The sequence below is a fragment of the Oncorhynchus kisutch genome, linkage group LG30, assembly GCF_002021735.2.
Source record: "Oncorhynchus kisutch isolate 150728-3 linkage group LG30, Okis_V2, whole genome shotgun sequence".
Classification (NCBI taxonomy): domain Eukaryota; kingdom Metazoa; phylum Chordata; class Actinopteri; order Salmoniformes; family Salmonidae; genus Oncorhynchus; species Oncorhynchus kisutch.
In genome coordinates, this window is record NC_034203.2 from 3,760,001 (window position 1) to 3,774,705 (window position 14,705).

General features: G+C 40.4%; 1 protein-coding gene across 4 annotated transcripts in view; it reads left to right on the forward strand.

Annotated features, from left to right (window-relative positions):
* The window catches only part of efr3a (EFR3 homolog A (S. cerevisiae)), a 236,022-nt gene that overhangs the window by 38,748 nt on the left and 182,569 nt on the right, over positions 1–14,705 (forward strand). The gene's annotated exons all lie outside the window — the stretch shown is intronic.

The window sequence follows — 14,705 nt, forward strand, 5'->3', positions numbered from 1 at the left end:
ATAGTTCGCACCAAGTCATTACAGACAAACAACATGAAAAATTACAAGTAATCTAGTAAAAACCATATAATTCACAAGAGTATAACAAAATCAAAAACAGCTCATTAAAAACATTGACAGGTCAGGGAATCAGTCTCAAGATCATTCATCAGTGATTTAAAAATACCAATCAGGACAAGTTCTTCCAATTTAAAAGTATTTTGTAAGGCGTTCCAAGATGATGGTGCAGAGTACATAAAAACCCTTTTACCGAATTCAGTTCGGACATTTGGAACAGTTAGCAGGATAAAATCCAACGAACGAAGAGAGTACCCACCACATTTCTGAACAATAAAAATGCCCATATAAAAAGGTAGTAAACCCAAAATGGCTTTGTAAATAAAAGTATACCAGTTACTGAGCCTACGAGTGACTAGAGAAGGCCAGCCAACCCTGGTATACAAAGTGCAGTGGTGCGTAAGGATTTTGCAGTTCAAAATAAATCTCAAAGTGTCATGGTAAAAGGGTGTCAATTGATCTCAAACACTGAGCGGAAGCATTCATATAGAAAATATCCCCATTTGAATATGCAATTTAAAAGCGAGGCCATCAATTAAAATTCCAAGATATTTGAGGTTAAAACCTCAATCTCCTTGCCCTGACAGGTAGTAATTGGTGAAAAGTTCAGAGGTCAATTTCTTGCTTTAGAAAACACCATTAGTTTAGTTTTGTCAGTATTGAGGATAAGCTTCAAATTGACACAAGGTATGTTAAACAGTATAAAAAGCAGTTTGCAAGTTCTGGAAAGCTTTTGTAAGAGACGTGGCACTACAGTAAATAACAGTATCATCAGCATACAAATGAAGTTGTGCATTTTGGACATTTTTGTCAAAATTATTTATATAAATCATGAATAAGAGCGGACCAAGTACAGAGCCTTGGGGCACACCATTACAGACAGACAATTTAACATACATGAGCCCATCAAATTGAGTGCACTGAGTTCTATCAGACAGATAGTTAGCAAACCATGCAACTGCATGCTCTGAAAGACCTACACTCGACAGAGATCAATAACAAGTGAGACACAGTGCTGTTTTTTGTCAAGGGCTTCAGTGATATAATTTAAAACCTTCATGGCTGCTGTAATTGTGCTATGCTTCTTCCCGAAGCCCGATTGGTACATTGATCAAATAGAGTTAGTAAATAAACTCTTTTAGCTGTTCACTCATAAGGGTTTCAAGTATTTTCACCATGGGTGACAGCTTTGAGATTGGCCTATAATAATTTAAAAGGTTTGGATCTCCCCCTTTTTTAAGTGGTAGGACAAATGCTGATTTCCAGATCTTTGGAATTTCATTACATTCCAGGGTTAGATTGAACATATATGTAAGTGGTTCAGCTATAAAATCAGCTGCCAGATTTAAAAAGCAGGGATCCAAAAGATCAGGACCTGCAGGCTTTCTCTGATCTAAGGATTTCAGGGCTTTATGTACCACCTGCACTGAGAATGGCAAAAAGCTAAAGGTTTGACCAGCTCTCACTGGTTCATCCACACAGGGTTGTACAGAGACGGAGGACACTGAATCAAACAGCCTACCAGATGATACAAAGTGCTCATTGAAACAATTCAGCATTTCAGTTTTGTCAAATACAGCAACAGAGTCCTTCAAAACACATGACGGTAATTCATTACATTTACTGTTACCAGTCATAGACTTTAATAGCCTTCCAATACTTTCTAGGGTCATTCAGGTTATCAGTGGTAACAGACATAAAATATTCAGACTTGGCCTTCCTGAGAAGAAAAGAACACTTGTTTCGTAACTGCCTAAAAATAAGCCAATCAGCATCAGAACATGATTTCCTTGCTTTAGCCCAGGCTAGATTAAGGTTGTGAATAATACAAGACAGCTCAGAAGAAAACCATAGATTATCCCGCCCTTTAACCCTGAACCTGCGGAATGGGGCATGTTTGTTTACTATTTGGGAAAAAAACATCATGAAAGAATTTCCAGGCAGCTTCCACATCAGGGATAAGCTCAATCTTGCTTCAGTCAAAATAAAACAAATCATGAAAGAAAGCCTGCTCATTAAAACACTTCAAATTCCTCTTACGAATAAAACGTAGGTTTGTCTTAGGAACCTTAGTATTTCTATCAGCAACAACAACTTAAATCATTACAAAAAACACCAACCGCAGAATATTTATGTGGAACATTTTGTCAATATCAAATCAATCAGGGTAGATTTATCTGGGCATTTAAGATTTGGGGGAGTGGGTGAGTTAATCAACTGGGTAAGATTCATAGAATTACAAAACATTTTTAAATCGTCAGACACCGGCTTTAACCAACACCAGTTGAGATCACCAATCAAGATAATTTCACTGTAAAGAAGTTTAGATATAAGGTGCGTCAAAGAAGAAAATGCATCACCCAGAGCAGAGGGGGGTCTATAACAGCCAATCACAGTTATAGAGACCCTTAGAAACCTCAATATTCAATGCAAGAAATTCCAACTGTTTACAAATAGCTTCAGACTTTGCCACACTTACAGGAAATTTAGTTTTTACATATATAGCCACACCTCCACCTTAACTCGATCAGTGCAATAAACATTGTAACCACTTTTACAAATATCAAAAACAGACTTGCTGAGCCAGGTTTCAGAAAACACAATTGCATCAGTTGATTTATCCCAAATCCTATCCCCATACATTTTTGACAAATGAATATTACCAAAACCAGATCTTCATTTAAAATCAGAGGAGGTTTGGAGACATTGCATATCAGGGCCAGGGTTAGGTTGCACGTTACCTGATATCAACAAAAGAAGAATAACTAGGCACCTCTGTTTTAATAACCTTGCACGGCTTCTCTTTTTTAGGAGACCTACTGCAAGTGAATTCTACAAGTGAGTTTCCAGACAATACAAAACAGTAATTTAAAACCATTAGACTTTGGTAGTGAAACCTCATGCCACAAATACATACAATACAGCGACAATGTTCGTTTTCTCCAGGGTTGAGTAAAGTCGGTGCACAAAGCAATACCACGAAAATTATCATTTTCTCTGACAAATGTAAAAAAATGGAGGCCAACCTAGGTAAAGGGAGAGAGGGGCAGCGTGTATGTATGAGTCTCAATGTGAGTAGATTGGGTGTTGAGGTCGATTGAGAGAACTGGTTGAGGATTGTTGAACTGCCACTGAGAGCCAGGCAAGAGCAAAAAGGAGCAGCTTGGAAGAGACACTCCGTGGACGAAGAAGGAACTCAGGCCAGCCAGATATAGGGTTACTTTGGTAAACTTCAAGAAATTAAGTGCCGAGTTGAGGGAGACCCGTCATCTTTACACCAGCAAAAACAAAATAGTTTGCACTACACAACAAGGAAGTTACTCAACCATAAATAAATAGGTTTATTCGTAGGTTAAAATGTTCTAGTCACAGACACCTGATCATGGGCATTAATATGGAGTTGGTGCCCCTCTTTGCTGCTATAGCAGCCTCCACTATTCTGGGAAGGCTTTCCACCTGATGTTGGAAAATTGCTGTGTGGACCTGCTTCCATTCAGCCACGAGCATTAGTGAGCACGCCCAGAATCATCTAGAATGTCATTGTATGCTGTAATGTTAAGATTTCCCTTCACTGGAACTAAGGGGCCAAGCCTGAACCATGAAAACTTATCCCCAAACCATTATTCCTCCTCCACCAAACTTTACAGTTGGCACAATGCATTGGGTCAGGTAGCGTTCTCCTGGCATCCGCCAAACCCAGATTAGTCCGTCAGACTGCCAGATGGTGAAGTGTGATTCATCAGACCATCTTGAAGCAAGTGGGGACAGTAGACTGGGATAGGGAGAGATTGAATATGTCCGTAAACACTCCAGCCAGCTGTTCTGTGCATGCTCGGAGGATGTGGCTAGGGATGCCATTTAGGCCGGCAGCCTTGCGAGGGGTAACATGCTTAAATGTCTTACTCTTGTCAGCCACGGAGAATGAGTGTGTTATCCTCAAAGCGAGTGAAGAAGGTGTTTAGCTTGTTCGGGAGCGAGACATCAGTCGGTGTCCGTGACGTGGCTGCTTTTCCCTTTGTAATCCGTGATTGTCTGTAGACCCTGCCACATATCTCATGTCTGAGCAGTTGAATTGTGACTCCTCTTTGACTCTGTACTGACATTTTACCTATTTGATTGCCTTATCAGGGAATAACTACACTTTTTTTATTCGACCATATTCCCTGTCACTTTGCTGTGGTTAAATGAGGTGGTTTGCGCTTTGCGCGAATGCTGCCATCTATTCACAGTTTGTGTTTTGGGTAGGTTGTCAGTGAGAATAACATCCCCTATACACTTCCTGATGAACTCAGTCACTGTTTCCGTGTATACATCAATGTTATTTTCTGAGGCAACCTGGAACATATCCCAGTCCGATTGAGCAAAACAAGCTTGAAGCATGGATTCTGATTTGTCAGACCAGCTTTGAATAGATCTTAGCACGGGTACTTCCTGTTTGAGTTTCTGCCTATAGGACAGGAGAATCAGGATGCAGTCGTGATCTGATTTGCCGAAGGAGGGCCTTGTAGCCATCCTGGAAGGGGGAGGAACAATGGTCGACAGTTTTTGATGCGTGATTATTATAGGCAATGTGTTGATAGAACTTCAGTAGCGTTTTCCTCAAATTTGCTTTGAAATCCCCAGCTACAATCAATGCGGCCTAAGGATATGTGGTTTCCAGTTTTCACAAATTCCAGTGTAGTTCCTTGAGGTCCGCCGTGGTATCGGCTTCAAGGGGAATATACACGGCTCTGACTATAACCGAAGAGTCTCTTGGGAGGTAATACATTTGATTGTGAGGTATTCTAGGTTGGGTGAACAAAAGGACTTGAGTTCCTGTACGTTGAGTAGTTAATAATGAAACAAACACCACCGTCTTTTTTTCTTCACCACCTTTCTTATTCCTGTCTGTGCCGTGTACTGAGAACCCAGGTGCCTGTATGGATCTGGACAGTATATCCGGAGAGAGCCATGATTCCGTGAAAAAGAATATGGTACAGTTCCTAAAGTCTCTACTTTATTGTCCAGGGACTGAACATTAGCAAGTAATATCCTCTGAAGCGGTGGATGGTGTGCACTCCTCCTGAGTTGGACTAGAAGTCCACTCCAACTACCTCTTCCAAAAAAACGCATTTTGATAAAAAAAAGAAGTTTACGTTCAAATGGCTCTCCTGTAAAGTAGTGACGCGACATACGCCTAGTTTCCTGAAACGAGTCACATGTATTGGTAGCCTAGCGGCAGGTAGCCTGGTGGGCGGCAGGTAGCCTGGTGGGCGGCAGGTAGCCTGGTGGGCGGCAGGTAGCCTGGTGGGCGGCAGGTAGCCTGGTGGGCGGCAGGTAGCCTGGTGGTTAAAAGCATTGGGCCAGTAACCGGAAGGTCGCTAGTTCAAATTCCCGAGCTTACTCTGTGAAAAATCTTTCTGTGCCCTTGAGCAAAAGTACTTCATCCTAATTGCTCCCATCTGCTAAATAACTCAAATGTAGTACAGCTTTGAGTACAGACTACAACTCAGTTGGATTGCTTTGTAACTCACAAATCATCTCTCACGTTTAAGAAAGACTCCATTTAATTTTCAAAGCTTTGGAGGACGCTGGAAACTATCCATTTCCTTTTCCCAGAAGAAAATTGACCCCAAAGGATGTTTATTGATGTTATGTCTGTAAAATTCCAACCAAACACATTTGTTGAGTTGAAAGTGTGAGTAGAGACATTTTATTATTAGGTTTATTACTATAAATATCTGATGCTGGCCAAATTGTACAAATATACTAGGTCTAGCTTTAAACACTCTATAGTTGCTCAATGGGAATGAATTGTACATAAAGACTTTAATGCTGGATCATGAGTCTGACGCTGTCATCCTTGCAATTCCTCATCCCAGTCAGGTCAAATTTATTTAAAGTGTGTTTTACATACACACTCTGCACACTTTACATACCTTCACTTTACTTTCTAGGTCTTTCTCTTCTTCTGGGTTGTATGACCTTATCCTCTCTATTACCGTCCAATGAGGAAAAGTAACCTGACCCGGGGCAGACAGACACCGATAACAGCCCAATGGCGTCTCTCCTTTTCTCCGTCAGACTGGCTGATAATTGCAGGTGTTGACTGACAGAAGAGTAGGTTGAGAGTGGCTTGTGTTGGAGTCTGGTGAAAAGTAGCACCTTCATTTCGCATAGGTTTTTAGATAAGTGGGAAAGCAATTTGTTGAATCTAGTGATCCGAATCTAGAATTCTTGCTTGGACTACTGAGTTATGTAGCTCTGCTGAGGTGGAACGGTTACATCATAAGGTTCTGTGGACACTGAAGTTTCTACTCTGATCGGATCAACGGAATCCAACCTCCAATAGCCCAGCCATGTTGGGCTCTATTGCAGTCCAGTAAGGTAGAGCAAGCTATACCTTGTTGAGTTCATGGGAATTCTTGGATCATCTGAATTAGCTTCTTGGATTATCTGAATGGACCAGTAGCTTGTGAGGACCAGTGGCCCCTGTGGATCCTCTAGGGGTGACCATGAGGAGAATCAGAAGATACATGCAGGTACCACATACCGAAGCCAATGGAGCTTCCAACTACAGCAGAACTTGGAACGGAAGATCCCTCCTGAGTTTTGGTAGGTTTTGTTTTGGTTGGTTTGTATTCTGTGCTTCAGGCCACAGTCTCTGCAGACCATGGGTTATGAATGATGGGAATCAACATAGTATTCTGTCCGTATAGGGTAGCAGGTAGCCTAGTGGTTAGAACGTTGGACTAGTAACCGAAAGGTTGCAAGGTTGAAACCCCGAGCTGGCAAGGTAAAAATCTGTCGTTCTGCCCCTGAACAAGGCAGTTAACTTACTGTTCCTAGGCCATCATTGAAAATAAGAATTTGTTCTTAACTAACCTGCTTAGTTAAATAAATGTAATATCACAGGAGGTTGGTGGCACCTTAACTTGGGAGTACAGGCTTGTACGGGAGCGGAATAAGTGGAATGGTATCCATTTGCTCCGTTACGGACATTACGAGCAGTCCTCCCCTCAGCAGCCTCCACTGGTCTATATACTGAGTGTGTATTTCCTACTCCGTAGGCCATGAATTGTTTGTTAAACATTTTCTCTGTTATGAAACCAATGTTTTTTTTCTCTACGCATTCTCAAACTAAAGAAATATTGTTATTTTAAAGTCCCAATGCAGTCAAAATTATTTCTTGTGTGTTTTGTATCATATTGCACAACAGCTGAAACTAACACTGTAAATGTGTGATTTAAAAAAAATATTTTTTTAAAGGCATAAAGGCACTATCAGGCATATCCTGATAGTCTCTGGTTGAAAATACAATCTACACAGGACCTTCTAATCAGCAGGTTTGCATGGGTGGCTTTCCATGGTGACATGGACCAATAACAAAAATAGTTCCAAACCTCTCTGCCCACGTCCGCTAGTTTTCCGTTTTCCCCTTCCCACTCAGACCACTCCCAGACAGTCATAATCAAGATTCTTGCTTGTGAATTTTTTTGTTGCTAAAAAGCTATTTTGGCCCATTTTTTTTATTTTTTATTTTTTTGAATGGATATCTATTATAATAAGGTACTTAATTGTTAACCAGAAATTATTTGATATTGATATAAAAATGGCTGCATTGGGCCTTTAATGAAGCATGTTCTCTGCCTTGCATTGTCAAGTGAATGAAATTAGAATTATGTAACCTTATTAGATTCATTGTTTTGTCTGTGGCAAATACGTAATGAATGAGATTGTATTAAGTCATGACCTCTTGGATTACATTGATGGAAATGGATTGACTCAGCTTTTCATAATGGGCCATCATAGACATTCACAGCTTGTTGTGCGCTGTACATGTGCAATTTTTCAATCAATGAGACTTTAGTGTAAGAGTGTTGGGTGGTGTTATTGTGAAATCTAAGGAAGTCATGACATATGAAAGGGAACTTTTATACTTTGGCCCCTCTCATTGAGTGTGTGTGTTATCTTTCCTTTGTCATTTAATCAGTTGAATGAAAAGAAACCTATTTCTTGTCATTTCTATGTTGAGTTAATGCCACAGTCAAGACCTTTGCGGATGCAGTACACGGTATTTATTGTAGAAGAGACAATCTGGAACATTCCCACAGTGTACTGCATCTGCAAAGGCCTTGAATGTCAGTTCTTCTGGAAAGTTATTCCTTGAGAACTTCCGATATAGCATATACATCGCTTGCATGTGAAAATGGAATGCAAAAATGATGTAGTCTTTGAGGACAGTGGAAGTTGCTTCCACAATAAATGCTTCCTCATTGTTCTGACCAACGGGGTATTTAGAAGCATTTATGTCAACCTCCACTGTCCAGAGGGGTATCTATCCTATGAAGCAAGCTAGATCTACTCAGGGTTTTCTAACGCTAGCCAGCTTCAATTTCACATTCCAGCCTAGGCTTCATCCGTTTTACGACGGTGGATACTGCCACGAACTCTAGCAGGCATTCAAGTATGCATGCATGTCACAAGTGGCTAGTCGAACACTGAACTGTTCATTGAGACAATACTGAAACATCAATCCATTGGTGTTTCAGTACCACATTTTAATTTGTGCCGAAATCAAAATGAAAGAAAAGTTATCTTGCATTTCAGCAGGCTATGGTGTTAAATGAAGCAACAACAAAAAAGTAACACAAAACCTTTGAATAAAATATTTTCAGTCTTCCTCAAATTAAGGAGATGATGACGCAATCTTTGCGAGGGGGAGGGAATATGATTTCATTGGCTCCTCAACTTGTGGTTCAGACACTTTATTCAGTATAAATGAAGTTAGCCCTGAGTTAGCCTGCCACGGAGAAGGTTCATTCTGAATGATTTGTTTAACCTGACTAAAAGGTGAGCCACATTCGTATGACTGGTTAGAGCCCAAGTGTAACTTTGAGTTGACCAAAGTCACCTCACTAACTCCTCAAACTTTATTCGTAGGATGCCCCTCTGGAGTTGCTGAATTTAATCTTGACTTCAGTTTGAGCTTTATTTATGCACCTTGGTTGGAGAGCGATGTAGCATCAGTGTGCCTTTGCCAAAATATCACGTGATGCCATTTAGTTCATTATTTAGATATTTGTTGGTGGCCCACTCTGTGAGGGTACAGTATATGAAATGTATTTATTCGACTGTTAGAATATTGATGGGTCATTGGCTGGAACTGTCAAAAATTGGCTTTAGGCCTATATTTTTCACTAGGACTTTGTAGAATCAAGAAAATGTTTTGTAGAATTCTATCTAAACAAATAACTATTGTTATATTTTTACATGGATATATTTCTAAATGCAATTCATGCTTTACAATTTGTTTATGTACTATTTATCAAGCGTTGGTGCTTATGTTTGCTGCTCCTTGCGGGTTGATATGCATCTGATGCATAAGGGGACACCCAGCAACAATCTCTAGCGGGTTCTTATAGGATGAAAGGCCTGGCGGTTCTGAGAGTTATGCGACAGGATTTTGCAATGTGGTGAATGGGAGCTCCGGGGTGAAGTTTCTTCTAGGTGCAGATCTAGGATCAGCTTCCTCTCTCCCCCAATCCTATTCTTAACCATTAGGGGAAAGGTGAAACTGACCCAAGATCAATGTCTAGAGGTAACCCTACACCTGAATGGGATGTATGTATCTGATGATGTAGCATGGCACCTCTTACCTATTTACAGCCTCTTCATCCTCTGCGTTTGCTGTGTTTTACTGATCCGAGGAGAGAGATTTAGGGCTATGACCTTTTGACAAGGTGAAGAAATTACTTCAGAGTAAAATTCTGCATAATACTGAAAAAAAACTATTGTCGTCTGTTTGTTGTAGTTAGTTACTGTAAGGCTTCATCAGCTGAAATTTTTTCTCTTGACAAGTTTTCTCAATGGATGTCCACACATGTATCTGCGTGGGTGTGCAGATCACTGCCATGTTTTGTGTAAAGTTACACCATTTTGTGGAATGGGTAGAGTTGCATTTTCACCGCTCATATTTCAGTCATTTCCTATGTTTGGGCTATCAGCTCATTAACTATGCTGACCTAGTTAATTATGCTGACCTGTTCCCAGCCTAGTCCTTCACTGTGTTTGCCTTCTCCCTCCCTAAGACTTTCCATTTGGCCAACAAATGTCAATGAGCGCTCATCTGCATATTTCTGTCTCCAAGTTGTATTGAATTGAATGTCAGAAACAAAAGTCCTCCAAGATTTGAATAATCTATTTTTGAAAAAGGTCCTATTCGGTGGGGTTAGTGTTCAGAGTAGTATGGTAAATTGCTCGTTGGTTTGGACATTATAGCTCAATAACAATAAGCACACACAGATTAGAGAGAGACATTCGGTGAAAAGCAGCATGGGCTGAAGTCCACAAACAATGCCTGTGCCTTCAATTAAATGAGGCAATCTGGGATTGGTGCATCCATTTTTTAAAAACTTTTAACTTGAATATGTGTAGCCATTGATTTTTTTTATTTTTTTTATTTAATTTAACTAGGTAGGCTAATTGATAACAAGTTCTCATTTACAACTGCAACCTGGCCAAGATAAAGCAAAGCAGTGCGACACAAACAACAGAGTTACACATGAACAAACGTACAGTCAATAACACAATAGAAAAAAGTATGTACAGTGTGTTCAAATGAGGTAAGGCAATAAATAAGCCATAGTGGCAAAATAATTACAATTTAGTCATTTAAAAGCTGGAGTGATAGATGTGCAAGTAGAGATACTGGGGTACAAAGGAGAAAAAAATAACAGTATGGGGTGAGTTAGTTGGATGGGCTATTTACAGATGGGCTATGTACAGGTGCAGTGATCTGTGAGCTGCTCTTACAGCTGGTGCTTAAAGTTAGTGAGGGAGATTTGAGTCTCCAGCTTCAGTGATTTTTGCAATTCGTTCCAGTCATTGGCCAAATGAGGAATTGGCTTTGGGGGGGACCAGTGAAATATACCTGCTGGAACGTGTACTATGGGTGGGTGCTGCTATGGTGACCAATGAGCTGAGATAAGGCGGGGCTCTACCTAGCAAAGACTTATAGATGACCTGGAGCTAGTGGGTTTGGCGACGAATATGAAGTGAGGGCCAGCCAACGAGAGCATACAGGGTGGGTAGTATATGGTCGTTTGGTGACAAAACGTTTGGTGATGGCACTGTGATTGTATCCAATTTGCTGAGTAGAGTGTTGGAGTGTAGAGTGTTGGAGGCTATTTTGTAAATTACATTGCCGAAGTCAAGGATCGGCAGGATGGTCAGGTTTACGAGGGTATGTTTGGCAGCATGAGGGAAGGATGCTTTGTTGTGAAATAGGAAGCCGATTCTAGATTTAATTTTGGATTGGAGATTCTTAATGTGAGTCTGGAGGGAGAGTTTACGGTCTAGCCAGACACCTAGGTATTTGTAGTTGTCCACATATTCCAAGTCAGAACCGTCCAGAGTAGTGATGCTGGAGGGGCGGGCAGGTGCGGGCAGCAATAGGTTGAAGAGCATGCATTTAGTTTTACTTGCATTTAAGAGAAGTTGGAGGCATTTGGAGACTCTTGGAGAATATAACTTATGAATGTGTTATCAGTTTAGTTCAACTGACTTTTTTAAATAAATTTTTTTATTTCACCTTTATTTAACCAGGTAGGCTAGTTGAGAACAAGTTCTCATTTGCAACTGCGACCTGGCCAAGATAAAGCATAGCAGTGTGAGCAGACAACAAAGAGTTACACATGGAGTAAACAATTAACAAGTCAATAACACAGTAGAAACCAAAGGGGGAGTCTATATACAATGTGTGCAAAAGGCATGAGGAGGTAGGCAAATAATTACAATTTTGCAGATTAACTAACACTGGAGTGATGAATGATCAGATGGTCATGTACAGGTAGAGATATTGGTGTGCAAAAGAGCAGAAAAGTAAATAAATAAAAACAGTATGGGGATGAGGTAGGTGAAAAAGTGTGGGCTATTTACCAATAGACTATGTACAGCTGCAGCGATCGGTTAGCTGCTCAGATAGCTGATGTTTGAAGTTGGTGAGGGAGATAAAAGTCTCCAACTTCAGCGATTTTTGCAATTCGTTCCAGTCACAGGCAGCAGAGTACTGGAACGAAACTTACCCCATCAGAAACCAAAACATAAGCTTGTTAGTAAACAATGTAATTGAAAACAAACTCTAAAGCATTGTAATACCTCTGTTTATATATTTGAGTACTTATGTTTCCCCATCCCTTAGCTTTTTACCAAATAACTGGCAGAGGTAAATGCTTTGTTGTGGTTTGAATCCCAGGTTGGCCCTTTAATGTAATTTCAGTTCACTATGAAGTTTTCCAAAAGTTTCCCTTTATCCCTGATGTAGTTCCAGTGCGCCTTGGGATATATTAAACTGTTTCCCGCTAATCCCACGGGACAGGATCGTTTGGGAATAGCACGGAAATTAGTTTTGCAGATCAGAGCCCCCGTAATCCATTTTAATTTACACACACACTGTTTTGACGGGACCGAACGTTTCTTCTGTCGCCAGATCGCGCTAGTGCCCCAGCAGCCCCGGGCCCAGAGTGTGGCGTGTGTGTAATCTAAACAGGCATGATGAAGCGTGACCCCCATCTAATGATTTCACCCGAGCCTGGCAATTGCTGGCAAAATCCCCTCTCCCATGCTTTTCGTTTTGGACTTTCCGCACATCAGAACGTGTACGCCATCTAGTCAGTAGTCTAACGCTACAACATAGATGTGATGTTTTGGATAGGAATGTGTGACCTTCTTGGAAAGTCTTGAAGCGTTCGGAGTTTTCTCATGCTTGTTTTTATCTTGACACCAAAATACAATGCTCAGCAGTCAAATGTCATACCACTGATGGTATGTGTCATTTTCTTGGCTGTTATTGTATTCATGTATATATTTTTTTACATGACACCAAATGACTACAAGACATGCTGTGCACTAGTGTTTCAGTGCCCACAACCCTAGTGCTATGACTCACTGGGTATACATATTCATTATGCAAGTGGAATTTTTGTATTTTATGTATATTTATTACGAGGGCTCTTTGATGAAGGGGAGATTTAAGATATGAGAACGACTCATCATATCTATAATTAACCGTTTGACGGGGAGCATGCTGATGCTTTGAAATATGATCTGGAGCCTTTTGGTGGATAAGGAGGGAAAACGTGGTGAATTTATTCTTTGTTACTTGTAAATATTGCCTTGAGAGCAAAATGGTAATGATCTTCAAGTGGATTAATAAATTACTGAATGGAGAGCGAAGTGAAACAACCCTTAATGATTGCGCTCAAGACTCTTCATATTCACACTGCACAAATTTGATATCAAGGCAAATAGCTTGGGATTCCTTATAAGGGTTGCTATCTTTAAAAGCTTCACAGCAGGATCCTTAAGAAATGGAAAGTACATCCACACTCTTGGCATTCTCTCAACCAGCTTCATGAGGTAGTCACCTGGAATGCTTTTCCAACAGTCTTGAAGGAGTTCACACAGGAGGTCAACCGATTAATCGGAATGGCCAATTAATTAGGGCGGATTTCAAGTTTTCATAACAATCGGAAATTGGTATTTTTGGGTGCCAATTTGCAGATTTGTAAAATTTTATTTAGCTTTATTTAACTAGGCAAGCCAGTTAAGAACACATTCTTATTTTGAATGACGGCCTAGGAATGGTGGGTTAACTGCCTCGTTCAGGGGCAGAAAGACAGATTTTCACCTTGTCAGCTCAGGGGATCCAATCTTGCAACCATACAGTTAACCTCTTAGAGTCCCCCCCTACTTTGGGCAATTTCCGCCTGAAGACTTACCCAAATCTAACAGCCTGTAGCTCAGGCACAGAACCAAGGATATGCATATTCTTGGTACCATTTGAAAGAAAAGTCTGTGTAAATGTGAATTGAATGTAGGAGAATATAACACAATAGATCTGGTTTAGATAAAACAATGAAAAAAAATAAACGTTTTTTTATTTTAATTTGATCATCTTTTAAAATGATCAAGATAAAACAAACATTCAGATAGGATGATGGGGACAATTTCAGTGAAAAATATGAGGGCAACAGTACTTGTGCAAAGTTTCAGAATGATAACTTCCAAAATGAGTGTGCTACATGACATTTATCATGAAGTCACCCAGGTGTCCCAAATGTACCCAAGTGGCCAAATTGGTGAAGGTATACATTTTGAAACCAGAATGATATTCTAACACACCCCCCCCAAAAATTTGAAAATAAATAAAAAATATAAAAAATTAGGGGAAAAAATAATGATTGATAAAAAATATATGAAAAAAAAAGATAAAGATATACACATTTACAAAATAACATGGGTAACTATTTACACATTTTCAATATTTGGAAGACCCTCAGTCCTCTATCAAATCAAATCTATTTATATAGCCCCAGCCTAAAACCCTAAACAGCAAGCAATGCAGGTGTAGAAGCACGGTGGCTAGGAAAAACTCCCTAGAAAGGCAGCAACCTAGGAAGAAACCTAGAGAGGTTCCAGGCTGAGAGGTGGCCAGTCCTCTTCTGGCTGTGCCGGGTGGATATTACAGTGATTGTAGAGGGTGCAACAGGACAGCACCTCAAGAGTAAAAATGAACAGTTTAGAGTTCCATAGCCGCAGGCAGAACAGTTGAAACTGGAACAGCAGCAAGGCCAGGTGGACTGGGGACAGCAAGGAGTCATCATGGC